This window comes from Leucoraja erinacea, chromosome 9 (genome assembly GCF_028641065.1).
Source record: "Leucoraja erinacea ecotype New England chromosome 9, Leri_hhj_1, whole genome shotgun sequence".
NCBI lineage: Eukaryota > Metazoa > Chordata > Chondrichthyes > Rajiformes > Rajidae > Leucoraja > Leucoraja erinaceus.
Window position 1 is genome coordinate 53,598,781 of NC_073385.1, and position 18,635 is coordinate 53,617,415.

General features: G+C 42.0%; 1 protein-coding gene across 5 annotated transcripts in view; it reads left to right on the plus strand.

The window, feature by feature from the left end:
- Window positions 1-4,511: 4,511 nt before the first annotated feature.
- Window positions 4,512-18,635, plus strand: part of sipa1l1 (signal-induced proliferation-associated 1 like 1) — a 351,678-nt gene continuing 337,554 nt past the window's right edge. For 2 of the 5 annotated variants that reach the window (XM_055640834.1, XM_055640835.1), the window contains exon 1: window positions 4,995-5,761. The gene's annotated coding sequence lies outside the window, so the exon portion shown is untranslated. Of the gene's footprint in view, window positions 5,762-7,202; window positions 7,936-18,635 lie in introns of those variants that run through there. The other 3 variants (XM_055640839.1, XM_055640838.1, XM_055640837.1) reach the window with 3 other exon arrangements.

Here is an 18,635-nt window from a genome sequence, read left to right on the forward strand (position 1 = left end):
GATCAGACCATATAGTAATTAGACAAGAAAGTGGACATGAGGCAGAGAATTTGTAACATCTGTTTAATGGTGGATCAGGATCGAGGCCATTTACATTTTTCCTGCTTCTATTTCCAATGGTGAACACGAATCCTTGCAATAATGCTGAATGTTTTACTTATGCAAGAAAATGGCATATCATATGAGAATGTTTGTTAAAAGTGAATGTTTTATGCATTTTACTTCATGGTACATGAACTTTACCTTCACCCAAATGCAGACTGTATGAAACAATGAGAGAAACATAATGATGCAAGTATAAACAGGCATTTGTCATCTGTCTAATCACATCTAATTCTAAACTGCTACTCCACATCCTGACAGAAGGGAGATGTTGTTGGTTGCTAACTATTCCTGGGAATAGTGCATGCGCAATATGTTGAGTTTATAATTAGAAACACATTCCAACTGGAGAGATTCCTGCCAATTAAGTGTAAATTATTTAATGAGCTATTGCATTACATTATATTATCTAATGCTTATATGTATCATATATCAATAACACTGCCTGCACAAGTAGATGGCAAACATACCAAACATTAGACAAATGTAATTAATTCTCCTGTTTTGTGGGGCGGCCTTCATACCTTGCTAACCTAGACTCACATGGAACCCAACACTTTGTCCCACTGGAGCCCGACACTTTGTTCCTTGGATAGCAAGGATGTTCTTTTCCAGGAAGTGCATTTATATGAACATCAGTGGAGGGAGACATTAGGTTTGGTTGTAAAAACTTTTTTAATCCACCATTTTCTGAGATTGCAGATGTCCAGCATCTGTAACTTTTGTTTTTGATTTTCATTAATGTTTGATTGCAATGCCATCCACAGTTACAGTGCCTACCATAATACTTGGAACAAAGACTCATCATTTATTTATTTGCCTCCACAATTAGACATATGTAATAGAAAAAAATCACATGTGGTTAAAGTGCACATTGTCAGATTTTAATAAAGGCCATTTTTATACGTTTTGGTTTCACCATGTAGAAATTACAGCAGTGTTTATCCATAGTCCCTCCATTTCAGGGTATAATGTTTGGGACACAGCAATGTCATGTAAATGAAGATAGTCATGTTTAGTATTTTATTGCATATACTATGCATGTAATGCCTACTTGAAGTCTGCGATTCATGGACATCACCAGTTGCTGGGAGTCTTCTCTGGTGATATTCTGCAAGGCCTATATTGCAGCCATCTTTAGCTTATGCTTGTTTTGGGGGCTAGTCCCCTTCAGTTTTCTCTTCAGCATATAAAAGGCATGTTCAATTGGGTTCAGATCGGGCAATTGAAGTGGCTACTCTAGAATTGACCTTTTTAGCTTTGAAAAACTCCTTTGTTTCCTCAGGAGTATGTTTGGGTTCATTGTCTTGCTGTAGAATGAACCATCAGCCAATGAGTTTTAAGGCATTTGTTTGAACTTGAGCAGATAGGATGTCTATTCACCAGAATTCATAATGCTACTACCATCAGCAGTTGTATCATCCATGATTATAAGTGAGCCAGTACCTTTGGCAGCCATCCATGTGATAGGCCATAACACCCCCACCACTGTATTTCACAGATGAGGTGGTATGCTTTGGATCTTGGGCAATTCCTTCTCTCCTCCATACTTTGCTCTTGCCATTACTATGATATAAGTTAATCTTCGTCTCATCTGTCCACAAGACCTTTTTCCAGAACTGTGCTTGCTCTTTTAAGTACTTCTTGGCAAACTGTAACCTGGCCATCCTATTTTTGCAGCTAACCAGTGGTTTACATCTTGCAGTGTAGCATCTGTATTTCTATTCATGAAGTCTTCTGCGGTCATTGACATATCCACACCTGAAGAGTGTTTCAGATCTGGCGGACATGTCTTTGGAGATTTTTCTTTATCATAGAGAGAATTCTTCTGTCATCAGCTGTGGGGGTCTTCCTTGGTCTGTCAGTTCCTTTGTGATTAGTAAGCTCACCTATGCTCTCTTTCTTCGTAATGATGTTCCAAACAGTTCATTTGGTAAGCCTATGGTTTGGCTGATGTCTCTAACAGTTTAATTCTTGTTTCTCAGCCTCATAATGGCTTCCTTGACTTTCATTGGCACAACTTTGGTCCTCATGTTGAAAAACAGCAATAAAAGTTTCCAAAGGTGATGGAAAGGGTACCGGGACATGGCGCTGACAGACAAGAAGCCGAAGGAAAGAAGTCGAAGCCAAAGAACCGAATGGAAACTAGGCTGAAACACCAATAATCCAATAGAGTCCAAAGCCGAAATGCCTACTAACCAAAAGGATGGGATGCCTAAATTCAAACTAACCAAAAGGGCGGAATGCCTAAAAGCCAACGAACCGAAAAGCTGCGACGCCTAAAATCAAACTTACCAAATGGCCGCTCTGTCGAAACGCCACCTACCCGAAAGGCTCAACAGAAAGGTCCAATAACGGACATGACGTTGCCGGGGCGCGGGACTTGTCAGTGATTGGGCCAGACCCCCCACGTCCATCGCATCACTGTGAAGGCATGAACATTGTCTTACCGGCTGGGTCACTTTGTGACAGCCGCCTCACCAGCTGGGTTGCTGTGTGACAGCTGCCTCACCGGCTCTGCCACTGTGTGGAGGCAGTTTCACTGGCTGGGTCACTGGATGACTGCAGCCTGACCGAATGTGTCACTGTGTGACAGCAGCCTCTCCGTCTGGGTCACTGTGTGACAGCAGCCTCACCGGCTGGGTCACTGTGTGACAGCAGCCTCACTGGGTCACTGTGTGACAGCAGCCTCTCCGGCTGGGTCACTGTGTGACAGCAGCCTCTCCGGGCAGCATCTCTGGAGAGAAGGAATGGGTGGCGTTTCGGGTCGAGACCTTTCAGACGCACTCTGAAGAATGGTCTTGACACGAAATGTCACCCATTCCTTCTCTCCAGAGATGCTGCCTGTTTTGTGCGTGGGAGCTTGAATTCGTTCCGCAAGCACCGAGACGGTAATAAATAAAACATCTGTCCCCGCGGCCGGGGTGAATCACCCGGTGTGGGTGTCAAAGTCCGGGGGTCGGAGGGGGGGAATCACCCTGGTGTGGAGGTTGGGGTCCGATGGCGGTGCATCGTGGTCAGTGACTGAGGGGCACTCCCGCGGGTGGAGACGGAGGAGAGAGAAGGGGGAGAGAAGGAGAGAGAGAGAAGGGAGAGATAGAAGGGGGGGGGGAGAGAGAAGGGAGGAAGAGGGGGGGAGGAGGGGACGAGAGAGGAGGAGAGAGAGAAGAGTGGAGAGAGAGGAGGAGAAAGAGAAGAGGGGAGGGAAAAGAGGGGAGGGAGAGAGGGAGAGAGAGAAGAGGGGAGAGAGAAGGGGGAGACGGGAGCGTGGGGTTCATTCTCCCTACACAAGCCATAGGTGACTGGGCAATCTGAACACAAGCACCAAGTTGAAAGTGAAGGTGCTCATCGCTCGGGACAGCCCCCACTCTCCCACGGCCACCCTCCGCGGGCTGCGGGTCGGGTGGAGCAAAGGTTTGGGACAATGTTCATGCCTTCACATAGATGTGATGGACCCGGGGGTCTGGACCAATCGCTGACAAGTCCCATCCCCCGGCAACGTCATGTCCGTTATTGGACGTTTCTGTTGAGCGGTAGTCAGTTTGTTGGCTTGTAGGTGACGCCGCCTTTCTGGTAGGTGGCGTTTCGACAGAGCGGCCATTCGGTAAGTTTGCCTTTAGGCTGTGCAGCTTTTCGGTTCGTTGGCTTTTAGGTGTCCAGCCCTTTCGGTTTGTTTGCATTTAGGTGTCCCATCCTTTTGGTTAGTAGGCGTTTCGTCTTCGTAATCTTTCGGTTTATTGGCGTTTAGGCCTCGTTTCCATTCGGTTCTTTGGCTTTGACTTCTTTGCTTCGGCCTCTCTTCCGTCAGCGCCACGTCCGCACATGGATGGAAAAACTGGAGAAAAGATTAGGTACTGATATTCAAGATTCAAGAGAGTTTATTGTCATGTGTCCCAGATAGGACAATGAAATTCTTGCTTTGCTTCAGCACAACATAATATTGTAGGCATAAATAAATACAGAACAGATCAGTGTGTCCATATACCATTGAATATATATGTACACACATAAATAAGCATATAAAGTGCAATAGGCTATTAAAGTTCAGATTTTTGTTTGAGTTGAGTTTAATAGTCTTATGGCTGTGGGGAAAAAGCTGTTCCTGAACCTGTATGTTGCAGATTTCAGGCTCCTGTACCTTCTAACTGAAGGCAGCGGAGAGATGAGTGTATGGCCAGGATGGTGTGGGTCTTTGATGATGCTGCCAGCCTTTTTATACCTGCTCTCTTATACCTGCATTAAGGAGACAATTACAAACACCCGGGAAGCCATGTGTCCCAAAGAGTATGGTGCCCTGAAATATTGGGGGGGGGGGGGGGGTAATTTAAGTATAAACACAGCTGTATTTCTACATGGCCAAACCAAAATGTATAAAAAATGGCCTTTATTAAAATATGACAATGTGCACTTTAACCACGTGATTTTTTCTATTACAAATCTCAAATTGTGGAGTACAGAGGCAAATAAATAAAGAATGGGTCTTTGTTCCAAACATTATGGAGGGCACTGTAAATAGTACACTAGTACGAGAAGAGTGAAGTAAACATTGAACAGGGTTGATAATTTATTAAAACAAAAGTTCAGTACACCACAGAATGGCAAATAAAACTGCAGGACTTTATTATATGATCTGCATAAACTCTTCACGGTATGAATGCTGCATTGTTTGGGGGGGAAATGTGGTTCTAGTGCCTTTCTTTAGTTGTTTTTTTTAAATATAAGCACAGGCAGTGGCGGACTGGCCAGTGTCAGCTTGCCCGATGGCAAGTGGGCCCCCTATATCAAGTGGGCACCTGATGAAGTGGGCCCCCTTTGTCTCCTGGCAACCAATATTTTTAGACCCAGTCCGCCACTGAGCACAGGGCTCTCTGGAGAAGGGTACTGAATTTAGCTATTGTGTTGGACAATATTAAACCAGAAAAAATCGAAGTGCTTCTGCTTAAAATGGCCACTGGGTTTGTTTGCACCTTAACAGCCGCTGTATTTCAAAGTAATCAATTAAGAGGAAGATGGCATCAGCATACATCTTTTTTAGTTTGACACCAGCCAACTTGTGTAGATGAAAAATAACCACTTGAAAGTGTTTTCAGTGTACAGTGAAAACACATACCACAGTGGAAGCCACATTCTTCAGCAAGGAAGGTTGCGTGGGAGAAGATAACCAAATGAAAATTCAATCCCTCCAGAAAACCATTATTCTCATTCCGTTTGAGTTTTCAAATAATACATTCGATTTCAATATCCCTGTTTGGAGAAAACCGAATTAGCCGCCTTCCCCTCCCGCCGCTTCCTTGGACAATTGCTCAGAAAGTTGAATGAGTTAAAAGTATTTATCTGCCTCAGTGAGCGTGCTGTTCCCCGGTAACAGCACATCCAACCTCCCTCCCCTGCGCTTCAGTATCGCGACGTTTTGCCGCAGTGACCTCAGACGTTTGGAGGTGGATTGGCCTGAACTTTTTCAGCAACTTCCAGCAACCGGTTGCACTCGGGGCAGGGGGTTGGTTTTGAAGCAGGCAGACACATCACTGCAAGGCGAACTGCTGCATTGACAAGTTGTGTGCTCTGACCTGGATCTTAAATCTCACCTCGAGAGACTGGAAACTAAGAGCTTCGGTACCTTTCCCCGCCACTTCTGTTCAGAAACGGGCTGTTCTAGCGGGTAAGAATTCCTATCTTTTTTTAATCGCACAGAAAAGGAAAAAATAATACGAGAGAGCTTTTGCATTGATCTGTAGGCGCCTGAAACCGCAGCTTTCGCTTCTCTTTTGTTGACTGTGCGCCACCCTCGGTGATTGCAGTGTCTCTCACATACACTTTGCTGACTTGTATCACAGGGTTATATATATATATATATATATATATATATATATATATATATATATATATATAGATATAATACACACACACACACAAACATACACATGTGTGTGTATAATACATATATGTATAATATGTATATTTGTAAATATATATATTTGTTAAAAAAAATCCGAATGAATCAAAATCGTCCGCTCAACTTAAAACTTTGTGTTCGGCCATTGAAAAGACCCTTGCCGCTGGCTGTAGACTGTCGGAGATGATACAGATGGTAGTTGTCGTTGATTTTGCTCGGATCCCAGTTAAAAAAAATATGGTCTTCGTTTGTAGAGAGGCATTGAAAGGTCTGTGTTGGAACACGAAGTTACCCACGTCGTTTTTGCTCAAGAATTACACAAGTTACTAATATTGTGGAGGTGGATATGATTATATTCAACACAGCAAGCTTCAGAAGCAACAGGGGGTGGATTAAGAGCCGCTGTGCTCCCCCCACCCCCTACCCTCTGTATTGGTCATTCTTGCTATGAAACAGTATTTTCACTAGTATCTCCCTTGTAAGTTCCGGTAAAATGTTACTGAGAAAGGATTTGATTATGGGGGGAAAAGGGTCAGTATCTACATGTGAACGCGAACGTCGTTTCATTTATAATCTAATTTTCTTCCAGTGAGATAGGTAATGATTCTTTCAGATTGAAATCTCTTTTTGGCAGCCAAACTGGCTGGAAGAGGCGGATGGGTAGACACAAAATGCTGGAGTAACTCAGCGGGACAGGCAGCATCTCTGGAGAGAAGGAATGGGGGGCGTTTCGGGATCGACACCCTTCTTCAGACTCGACCCGAAACGTCACCCATTCCTTCTCTCCGGAGATGTTGCCTGTTCCGCTGAGTTACTCCAGCATTTTGCGCCTATCTTCGGTTTAAACCAGCATCTACAGTTCCTTCCTATACAAAACATAGTTAGGTGACGGTGAAACGTTAACCTGCTCGTGACCGGGTGTCCTGTGTGACAATTTGTGTCTGCAGTTTCCACACACTGCAGACATTTAGAGTACGTGGAAATGCTTTGAATTGTTGCCCCTCTTCAAGCATTCGAATAAACCTCCAGACGAAACGTGGATCTGTGCTGGCAAAGTGGACAGAATCCATACAAATTGCAGGCTTTCTGTCTACCCAAACATCAAGAGATCGGACGACTCTAAAAAAACGAATCTCATTATGCTTTTTCTTCCATGCATCTTTCTTGCTACCCCGGTATATTATGTGCTTGCTACTTCCTCGCCTACTGTTCACATGGGCTGTTCAATACGATTAACGTATCGATCGATGGTCGTTTCATTTCGATGTATCACGACGTTTTTGTGGAATTTCCATTGGGAAATTTATTTGAGATCCTTTTATTCGAAAAGTTAACGTATTTTCATATTCGACGCGAGTGCGTTGCTTAACACTCTACTGTAACCCTTTAAATGACAATAAGTATCCGCCAGAACGCAATCTTTAGTGAATAGGGATTGCGGAGATTCATGAGCGCATTCATTTGGTTTCGTCCTTGAATTATTCCACTGTGATTTGCAAAGTTTATTCCTGTGCCACCAACGGCACAAAGTGTCCCTGGCGAGGAGCTGTAGATAAATTTGCAATACTATTGCTGCGGGCGGTTTCTATCGTTGGGAAGCAAACAAGAACTGCGACGAGCAGCTAATCGCTGGAGTTCGCAGCTCCTATCCATGGTGTCAGCGTGGCGCAGGCCGCCTGTGTTGATTTTGCTAGTGGCAGCATCTGAGGCGCCAGCGGAGTCCAGCGCTTGAACACCTTGAAGTGCAACCTGGTGACCAGCGCCCGCCCCCCTCAAAGGGAGCTGCGGCCGCTGTTGCCGAGTCCAATTGGACTATTCCGGGGCGTCTGTCAAGCTGTTGCTAGGCTCTTTCTGTCGTCAAGGAAGAGCAGCGAGCCGGGCGCTGCACAGCACAGCACACCAGCGCAGTAGGTTGAAAGGACGAGCCCTGCTGTGCAGAGGTAAGGGGGCTCCCAGTACTGACATGCATTTTTTAAGCCTCTGAATGTGGCCTTATGGAGAAAACACATGTATCTGGCTCCAAAACAGAGCACCACTGTATTAACCTTGTCCACCTACTCCCCTGCTCCAATCAACCGCCCACTCAGTGAGGAACCTGCAGATCGGATACAAGTGGGTAAGGGGAGATAGCAGCATTTAATCGTTTGATGGCTGCTCACTTTAGGAAAATAAGTTGTTGTGTTGTCTTTGCTATTGTCAGTAAACATGCAACCTAATGATCCATTCTGATGCTAATGACATCATTAATGTTTCTGTGAAGCGGCTTTGCTTGTTTCATTTCCTGGTGAATGATTGCAGCCTTTTTAAATTTCTGCCCTGAAACTTGCATGTACGAGGTTTAAAATAATGCCGAGCTTTGGGTATTGCAGTCAATAACATGTAATGTTTAGCTGATGAGTCAACTGTTTCATTCAAAGACACCATTGCTGTAGAGGTACAATGGAATATTTTCCTCAGTATTTCAAAGATGTGTGTTCCAGGATTGCAACTTTACAAAGGATAATTACAGCTGGCAAATTAATATTTGTATACAATCTTAATTGTTTTATTTAATGTTGTGATTCTAATTTTATGACTTTTTAATATTAATATCTTGGCATGCATAATGTTTAGTAACATTAAAATCATATTTTTTATAACGTTGCATGTAGTCAAGGCATGGAATGTAAATGGGAGCTGGTTGCTTTGGAGAATCTGTGACTTGTTCTCATTGTTCTTGGCGCTGTGGGTTAAGGCAATAGGTGACAATCATGCACTGTCTGTTCCACAGCTGAGAACCTTGGGCCCTATGCAGTCTAATTATGCAGACATAAGTAGAAAGTATCGAACAATTGTGGTACCTATTGTTTCTCCTAAAAGAACAGATCTATTGGTCAAGCAGATAGGTTATTGGTCATTTTCTCGACGTGAGCATATGAACATACATATGTGGGTGGAGAAAAAAAGTCATGCTGTGCGGCTCATTTGCTTGAATTTAGTATATTGAATTATGTATGTGAATCCCTTTTGTGCCTCTTATCTTGCCCGCACTATGAATTGGCTGACTGCTGGAGGAGGTGGGGGTTCTGACAAAAAATTAAGACTTCTGACTTAATTGTGGGTGACTCTTAATTGCTTCAGTCTTGACTTTGGAGATACAGTATGGAAACAGGCCCTTCAGTCCACTGAATCAATGCCGATCAGCCCATGCACTTCCACTATCCTACACACGAGGGACAGTTTATAATCTTATACGTCTTTGGAGTGTGGGAGGAAACTGGAGCACTTGGAGAAAACCCACGCAGTCATAGGGAAAACATACAGACAGCACCCGTATTCAGGATCAAACTTGGGTCCCTGGCTCTGCAAGGCAGTAACTGCTACTGTGCCTTCTGTTAGAGATAGACAATAAATGCCAGCCTCCCGAGTGAATTCGCATCCAGTGAATAAATAAACTGAGAAGTATCGAAGACTGTTTGTTACAGTGAAGGGCCTGTCCCACTTACGCGACCTTTACAGGCAACTGCCGGCACCCGTCATAGGTCACCGAAATTTTCAACATGTTGAAAATTCAGGGGCGACCAGAAAGATGCTACGACTCTTTGGGTGACCTCTCACGACTATAGGAGACCTCTAACGATCATACAGGCTGCATGGTTGTGAGAGGTCTCCTATGGTCATGAGAGGTCACCAGCGACATGTCGCCAGGGATTGCCTGTATGGTCGTGAGAGATCTCCAAAGAGTTGTAGCGTCTTTCTGGTCGCCGCTGAATTTTCAACATGTTGAAAATTTCGGCGACCTATGACGGTTGCCGGCAGTTGCCTGTAAACGTCGCGTAAGTGGGACAGGCCCTTATAGGATCTTGATTGTAGGAAGGAAAAATACAAATTTCCAGACAGTAAAAAGTTGCTTTTCAAGCAAATAAACTTTTTTGTGAGCCCAGTGCATCACCTGAATAAACTGTACTCGTCCACTTGTTTGGAAATATTATACTGCTAACACAATAGCAGCCTTGATGCATGTTTTAAACTCTGATTTTCATTGTGCTTACATGGCCTAGAAACTGTTCGTTATGTGAACTCCCTACTGTGAAGGTTTAATTTTAAGTGGGTCACATCAACTCTATCTCTGTCTGCTATCTGGAACAATTGCAGCTTGATTTGTATCCAGTTATAACCAAATGATTCAGTTTTGGCCATTTTATAGGCCTGTTGATAAAGAACAAAAAATAGTTGAATTCCTTTGTTCAAATATAATTACTTGAAATTCAACTTTGTATATTTTATCAGACTGTTGTGTAGTTGATGCATGATGCTTGTGGTGGAATATGTTGGTACATTAGTTTCTTGGCAGCACACAGTTCTGCACGAGGCAATTTGTTTTTGGAAGTCCAGGTTCTGTGATTGGAAAATCTACGGGGCCTTTCTTTATTTTAATCAAAAGATTATACCCATTGATTTGACCTCCCAGAAGTGCAGTTAAAATTATAAGTGCGTTAACGATGAGATAGGTTCAAAGACAGCTTTTCTGATCTAAAAGAAGAAATTTCAAAAGCAGAAGTGTTTATCCTTTATAGTTCCCTGGTTGGGAAATACATGGGTACTATTTTAGTTCTGATATCCATTGCTAAAAGGATATGAAAGCACTGGGGAAAGTGTGAATAAAATTACAGTAATGATAGCAGAACTGAGCATATTGAATGACAACCTGAGACGGGTCGTGAAATTTATAAAGGTGTTTAAAAGGATAATCAAAAATCAGTCTTAAGACTGGACAAGCTCAAAATATCATATGCCCATTTCAGTCCACAGATGTTGCCTGACCCGTTGAGTTCCTCCAGCAGTTTTTTTTTTTTGTTTTTATTAATTCAAGATTCCAGCATTTGCAGTCTCTTGGATCTCTGGACATAATATTTCTGTTTTTGGGGAAGCAGAACTTGCCATAAATCAGGACTATGAATTTGAAAGTTCAGGAGTCATAGAATGACACAGTGTGGAAACAGACGCTTTGGCCCAATCTGCCCACACCGGCCAACATGTCACAGCTACACTAGTCCCACCTGCCTGTGCTTGGTCCATATCCCTCCAAATTTCTCCTTTGGAGAAATGTCTTTACCCAGAGTGACGCAATTATGCTTTCTGAAGCACTGGTTGAGGCAAATTCTTTTGAGCCAAAACTGGATATGATTTGATGGAGAGGGTAAGAAAGGACATGAGGCTAAAGCTTCAAGCAGTGTGCTTCATCTAACCCAGTGTGGACTATAAACACTGGTCTGTTTCTGCAGTTATTTTCATATTCCATCGGACACGGCTGTGACTCATGGTGTACCTCGGGTCGCTGTTTGTTGATTGCTGTTTGTCATCTATATCAATGAACAAGGCATGATTAGTAAGTTTCCAAATGACACTGGAGTAGGTGGTCGTAAACAATGTTAATTATCAAAAATTACATCTGGATCTTGATCAGCTGGGCAAGTAGCTGAGGAATGGCACATGGAGTTTATTCAGATAAATGTGATGTGCTGCAAAATCAAACCAGGTCAGGATCTTTACATTGACCAATATGTCCTGGGGAGTGTTGCAGGGGTAAGGATACAGGTACATAGTTCCCTGAAAGTGGTGTTGGAGGTAGATAGGGTGGTCAGGAAGGCCTTTGGCACCTTCATCAATCGGGGAATTGAGTTTTCAAATTGGGATGTTATGTTACTGTTTTACAAATTGCTGGTGAGGCAGCACTTGGAATATTGTGTTCAATTTTGATCACCCTCTCATAGGAAAGATGCCATTAAGTTGCAAAGGGTGCAGAGAAGATTTACAGTGATGTTGCCAGGTCCGAAGGGCCTGAACTGCTGAGTGGGGGAACCCCAGAATTGGGGAGACTAGGACTTTATTTCTTGGAGCGCAGGAGGGTGAGGGGTGATCTTATAGACGTGTATGAAATCACGAGGGGACTGTATAGGGTGAATGACACCTTTTCTCAAGGTAGGGGAATCATTGAACTAGAGGGGAATAGAGTAACCTATTAAACCTTGAACCTTTTGAAACGGAGGGATGAGGTATTTGAAACGAGCTGCCAGAATAAGTTGAGGCAGATACAATAATATAATTTAAAAGACATTTAGACAGGTACATGGACAGGAAAGGTGTAGCCCCAGATATGAATCACATTTTTCTATTGCTTGAACATTTTTGGTACGGCATGTGTTCATATTGCTTTTGAGAAAGCTTCTTAACGTGCTTAGAATCCGTGATTTGATTGAAAATTATTATATTCATGTGGGTTAATCTTGAATAATAAGTATTATATCAAATTTAGAGCATATAGACTGCAGACATTAGACAGTTCAGTGCCAGTGTTGATATTGTCATGAGCTTCTCTCTCTTTGTCTAAACCTAGCAACCTATCCTGATTTTCCTCTTCCTTGTGTTAATTAGCTTCTCTTTAAATGCATCTTTGCATCGACTGTAGTGAGTGGTACCTATTTAGCATCACTGTTTATGAAACCTATGTTTTAGGGGTTTACTCCAGAACTATTTGAAAATAATTTTATTTTTAGTATTCCTGAAATACGTGTTACATTGTTGGGCTTTTAATTCTCCAGTTGTTGCTGGGTGGAAACAATTCTTTGATTGCCTGCAGTATGATGCAAAACATACCCAATGGGTTCATGAAGTGTGTGTGTAGGAAGGAATGAACAATTGCCTTGGTGACATATTGTGGATATATCTATGACGTTATTACATAACCATGCTTTTTGCATTATCCCTGCATTGCCTTTCTATTTATTTGAGACTTGCACATATGTCTCGTACGTCATTATTTTCTGATGGTTTCAGTGAACTAAACATTCACAAAATAAATTAATACCAGTGCAAAATATCTATTTATATCTTTACTATTTATGAGTATATATTATTAAGAATCATAATTTCTCCAGAAAGATTACTCTTTTATGATAAACAAACCTTCCTTTCAACAGTACTGATGTATGGTAAAGTCCTGAGTGTCCTGTTTCAGCATCATTGAGAGTGCTACTTGTCCTCATGGAAACCAAACTACATGCTTGCACAACCACTTTTCACTGCATTTTTGACTGAAACTACATATATATCAAATGCTTGTTGAATAAAACAAGGTGGATAACCCCTGATTGTGTGTGCGCAAGTGATGTAATGGTATATACAATCAGTGAGCTCTGAATTTTTTCGATCCTTTTGAGCCTTCTGCACAGCGTGGCCTGTGAACGAATGCAAGAGTGTAATAGGATTTGTGAATTTGTGAAAGTTAATCAAATTAGGGGATGGAACAGGAGTAAGTGACATGTCCCTGTAAGTCATTTAATAAGGTTGTGCCTGGTCCAATTATAACCTCAACTCCATATTTCAGTCTACTCCTGGTAACATCTTACCTCCTTGTATCTTAAGTATCTATCTACCTCTACCTTAAATGTTCATAGATTCTATTTCCATTGCACCTTAAGAGTATTCCAAAGGCCCGTGATCCTATGAGACAAAAACATATTGACTCGTCTTTCTTAAATGGGTGATTTAATAATTTTATACGCCTATGAGATCACTCCTCAGCATCCAGCACTCCAAGGAATAAAGTCCTAGCCTGCCCAATCTCTATAGCTCAAGCCCTTCAGACTTGACCACATCGCTGTAATCTTCTCTGCACCCTCTCCCTCTCTCTCTCTCTCTTCTAAGGTTGAACAGATACAAACCTGGTCTCTGGAACCCTTTTCCTCATAAAGGAACTAATCTATTGCAAGTATCAATCTAGTAAATCTCCAACATAACCCGGAGGAAATAGTAGGTCAGCATAATTACAATATTAGAAAGAAGCGTTTGAGGAATATCGGCCAAAGGAAGGTAATTTGGATGAGTGTAAATCTTGGTTGCGTGGCGATACGAGACATATGTGCAAGTCTCAAATAAATAGAAAGGCAATGCAGGGATAATGCAAAAAGCACGGTTATGTAATAACGTCATAAATATATCCACAATATGTCACCAAGTCAAATGTTCATTCCTTCCTATATATATATATATATATACACACACACACACACACACACACACACACACACACACACACACACACACACACACACACACACACACACACACACATCATGAATCCATTGGGTATGTTTTGCATCATACTGCAGGCAATCAAAGAATTGTTTCTACCCAGCAACAACTGGAGAATTAAAAGCCCAACAATGTAATACGTATTTCAGGAATACTAAAAATAAAATTGTTTTCAATGGTTCTGGAGTTAACTCCTAAAACATAGGCTTCATAAACAGTGATGCTAAATAGGTACCACTCACTAAATGTTGGAAAGGAATACCTGTTTCTATACTGTATAACTGAATCTATAAACAATTCCATTTCCGAAATTTAAATAAGAAGACCTATATTGTGTACAGTGCTCCAGATGTGGTCTTGTCTACGGTATGGATAACTGAAGCATAAACATCCTAGTTTTGAATTCAATTCCTTAGTAATAAATAACATTCTGTGAGCTTTACTCGTAGTATCTGCATACTAGCTTGCTCACATTACACACAAGGACACTCGTACCTCTCTGTATCTCAGAGCTCTGCAATCTCCAGTTATTTAGATGTGCTTTTCTTTTATTTCTGCAAAATATATAATTCACATTTTCCCACATTATTGCTCCATTTGTCATATCTTTGAATGCTCACTTAACCTATCTATAATCTGCTGTAGCCACTCTGTCTTCTTCGCAAATTACTTTCCTAGTTATCATTGTATCATGAAATTTAGCTACCATATCTTGGCTGCTCTCATCCAAATCATTTATATAAATTGCAAAAAAAAAATTGAGCGCCCAGTACTGATCCCTATGGCATGCTAGTCATTATATTTTGCCTACCAGAAAAAGGATGATTTATGCTGACTGTTTCCTATTAGCTTGCCAATCCTTTCTCCAACTATTATGCCATGAACTCTTTATTTTTTACAGTAAAATTTGGTGCGTCAGATGCCTTTTGCTAATGTAAATATTAAATATCTAGTTTATTTTATTCTCAGTACATATTACTTTGAAGAACTACAATAAATTGGTAATTCATTAAATTGCAAATAAGAAACCCTGCATTCCTGTGGTTCGCCTCATGAGTTTAAAATACTTCCAATGTATTTATTGACTATTTGAAGGGGTAGATTGGTTTAGCACGAGAACTTGACTGAAGCTCGAAATCAGATGAAAAGTTATACTGTATAATTTACGAACCTATCTCCAATGTTGTATTATTAGTAAATTATTCCATTCTTTATCGTGTTTTTTTCCTTTCTTATTCTCTATTAAAAAAAAACTAGAAGCAGAGTCAATATACAACTGATAATATTAGCAATGTATGACTGACTGATATACATGAAATGTTTTTATTATGATGTGTACTTCTAATAAAAATATTATTAAAAAAAAAAAAAAAGTTCCAATGTAGTAATCAACGTTGCAAATTAAAGGAAATGTCTACCATCCCACTTCCCACCCTAGCCGTCCTACTAATTTTGTTTGCATCCTTGTATCCCTTTATTATCACCTCTTCCCCAGCCAACAATGGGAAATTATGGGCTCCACCCATCCTTGGTCTTCCTGTACCTGCTTTGTTCTGGCCTTTTCTTACCTCCACTTTCCCCCTCCCCCCACCACCACCTTCAGCCTGAAGAAGAGTCCTGACCCGAAACGTCACCCATCCTTTTTCTCCAGAGATGCTACCTGACCAGCTGAGTCGCTCCAGTACTTTGCATCTATCTTGCAAGTTAAAGGATTGCTTCAGCCAATTTTATAACTGCAAGACCCACAAACACTAAAGGTAGATGGCAGATTAACTGACTTTGGTCTCATAGTTGAAAGATAAATGTTGGCAGAGATAACTAGAGTATGCACCTTTGCTGCAAGTAATCATTTTATGCTTTCCAGAGAAAATCTTTGTTTATCTTTAGATGACATCCCTGGCAGTGACATTGTCTCCCCATTTAATCTTCAGAATTATCAAGATGAGTAGTGATATTAAGCCTGCAACTGGGGTTTGAGCCAATAACCTTCTGATTCCAAAGGGAGGTTATCACTTGGTCAAAGCAGATTTAAAAGCAGTGATATTTCATTTTTCAGAAAACCATCAAAAACTCCTTTTAAAAAGTCAACCACTCAAAGTAAAAGTCCAAGAGTTAATGCCAAGTTAAATAAATAATTAGTTTTGATGAGGGAAGCATGTCAGTAATGGTCAACAGAGTTTTGATGGATGCCAGATTCTATTGGATCAAGTACTGGGTCTAGGTACCCGGTTTAACATTTAGAATCTTGAATCTATGTGCTGTTATTAAAACCTTTTTTTTTTTAAGCACAAATTGACAATCGAGTGGTTGATGATGAACAAAAATGTTCTTGGGTGCAGGAAACTAGTTGTGGACTGGTTAGATAAGTACATAGCATAGGGGATTTAATTCTAAGAAGTGCGGGATAGTACATTTTAGGAGGACAGATCTTCTAAGAAGTGGAGAGGAACTAAGATCTTGGAATGCATGTCAGCAGATTCTTGAAGGCGACGTGGTTAGGAAGTATGTGCTTATAGCTGAGATACTGAAAAGACGAGCATGCAATAAATATATTAAATGCGTGTTCATTGGAATGCCATGTACATTTCTGATGATTACACTGCAGGTAGGATGTGACAATATTAGACATGGCAAAGAGTGACAAAGCTGTTGCCAGGGCTGGAGAATGAGACGGGATTGACTAGCCTGGGGAGCATAGGAGACTGACGAAAGCTTTAATTATATATTAATTTTAGAGGCCTGAATGGGAACAGGAAGGATCCATATCCCAATGCAAAAGGTTTACTGTCTGTGGACACAGGTAATTGACAGACTAATTTGTGAAAAATTGAACCAACCAGACTGCAATGGGGGACTAGAAAGTGTGATGGAGCTATAAACTATCTCCATATTGAAGGGGTACCTGATACATGACTTTGGACAGTTGAAAGGAAAGTGAGTGGTTTCATTTAGAACTTTTGTGTGAGTGTGCTGGACCCAGTGTTTATCTATGTTGTAGGTCTGTGTGATTCTGTGGAATGCAGCAATGTGTACAGTGCCCTCTATAATGCTTGGGACAAAGACCCGTCTTTTATTCATTTGTCTCTGTACTCCACAATTTGAGATTTGTATTAGAAAAAAAATCACATGTGGTTAAAGTGCACATTGTCAGATTTTAATAAAGATCATTTTAATACATTTGGTTTCACCATACAGCAGAGTTTATACATAGTCCCCCCCCCATTTCAGGCACCATAATGTTTGGGACACATGGCTTCAAGGGTTTTTGTAATTGCTCAGGTGTGTTTCATTGCCTCCTTAATGCAGGTATAAGCGAGCTCTCAGCACCTAGTCTTTTCTCCAGTCTTTTCATCACCTTTGGAAACTTTTATTACTGTTTATCAACATGAGGACCAAAATTGTGCCAATGAAAGTCAAAGAAGCCATTCTGAGACTGAGAAACAAGAATAAAACTGTTGGAGACATCAGCCAAACCTTAGGCTTACCAAAATCAACTGTTTGGAACATCATTAAGAAGAAGAGCACTGGTGAGCTTACTAATCACAAAGGGACTGGCAGGCCACAGAAGGGTTAATGCCACAGCTGATGACAGAAGAATTCTCTCTTTAATAAAGAAAAATCTCCAAACACCTGTCAGACCACTCAGAAACACTCCTCAGGTGTGGATAGTCGATGGGAGCGCTGCGAGTCGGCTGCCCTGCCAGCAGGGTGTTCGTTATTTAGACTTTTTATGTCTTTTTTTTTAGTGTGTCGAAATGTTTGTTTTAGTGTCTCTCGGTATGTCTTGGGGGGGCGGGGAGGGGGAAGGGGGGAACCGCTTTCAGTCGCCTTCTAAATGGATAGGCGACTTTTTCCTTGTCGCCTCCATCGCAGCCTAACAGCATGGATTGGAGCGGCCTTTCCCGGAGTCGGGACCAGAGCTACAGCAGCGGGAGCAGCTTGGACTTTTTCCATCGCGAAGCGGGCGAGCCCTTGCCGGGGGTCGCCAGAAAGTGCTCCGATTGCTGGCCTGATGACTTTGACATCGTGGGGCTGTGGTCTGAGGAGCTTGTGGGCGTGGCGTGGACTTACCATCCGGAGTCTGGGATCCCTTGCCGGGGATCGCTGGAGAAGAGCTCCGACCACTGGCCTGTGGCCTATAACATCCTGAAGCCACGGTCTCCAGTGGGAAAGTGCCGATTCGGGCACTCCAAGCTGCTGAGTGTGTTCGACCATCACTGACGTCAGAGTTTGGATCATCCCGATGAGAGGGCCTGTACATCGGGCCGTCCGTAGCGGCAACCATGGAGGGTTCATGGCCCCGACCGCGAGTGAACAAAGGAGGAGGACTGGCTGAACTTTGTGCCTTCCACCACAGTGAAGAATGTTGTGGTGGTTGTTTGTATTAAATCTTATTGTGCATTGTATGTTTTTAAGTGTATCACCGCTGACAAATAAAATCGACTGATTAATGACCACTGTGCGCAGAAGACTTCATGAACAGAAATACAGAGGCTACACTGCAAGATGCAAACCACTGGTTAGCCATAAAAATAAGATGGCCAGGTTACAGTTTGCCAAGAAGTCC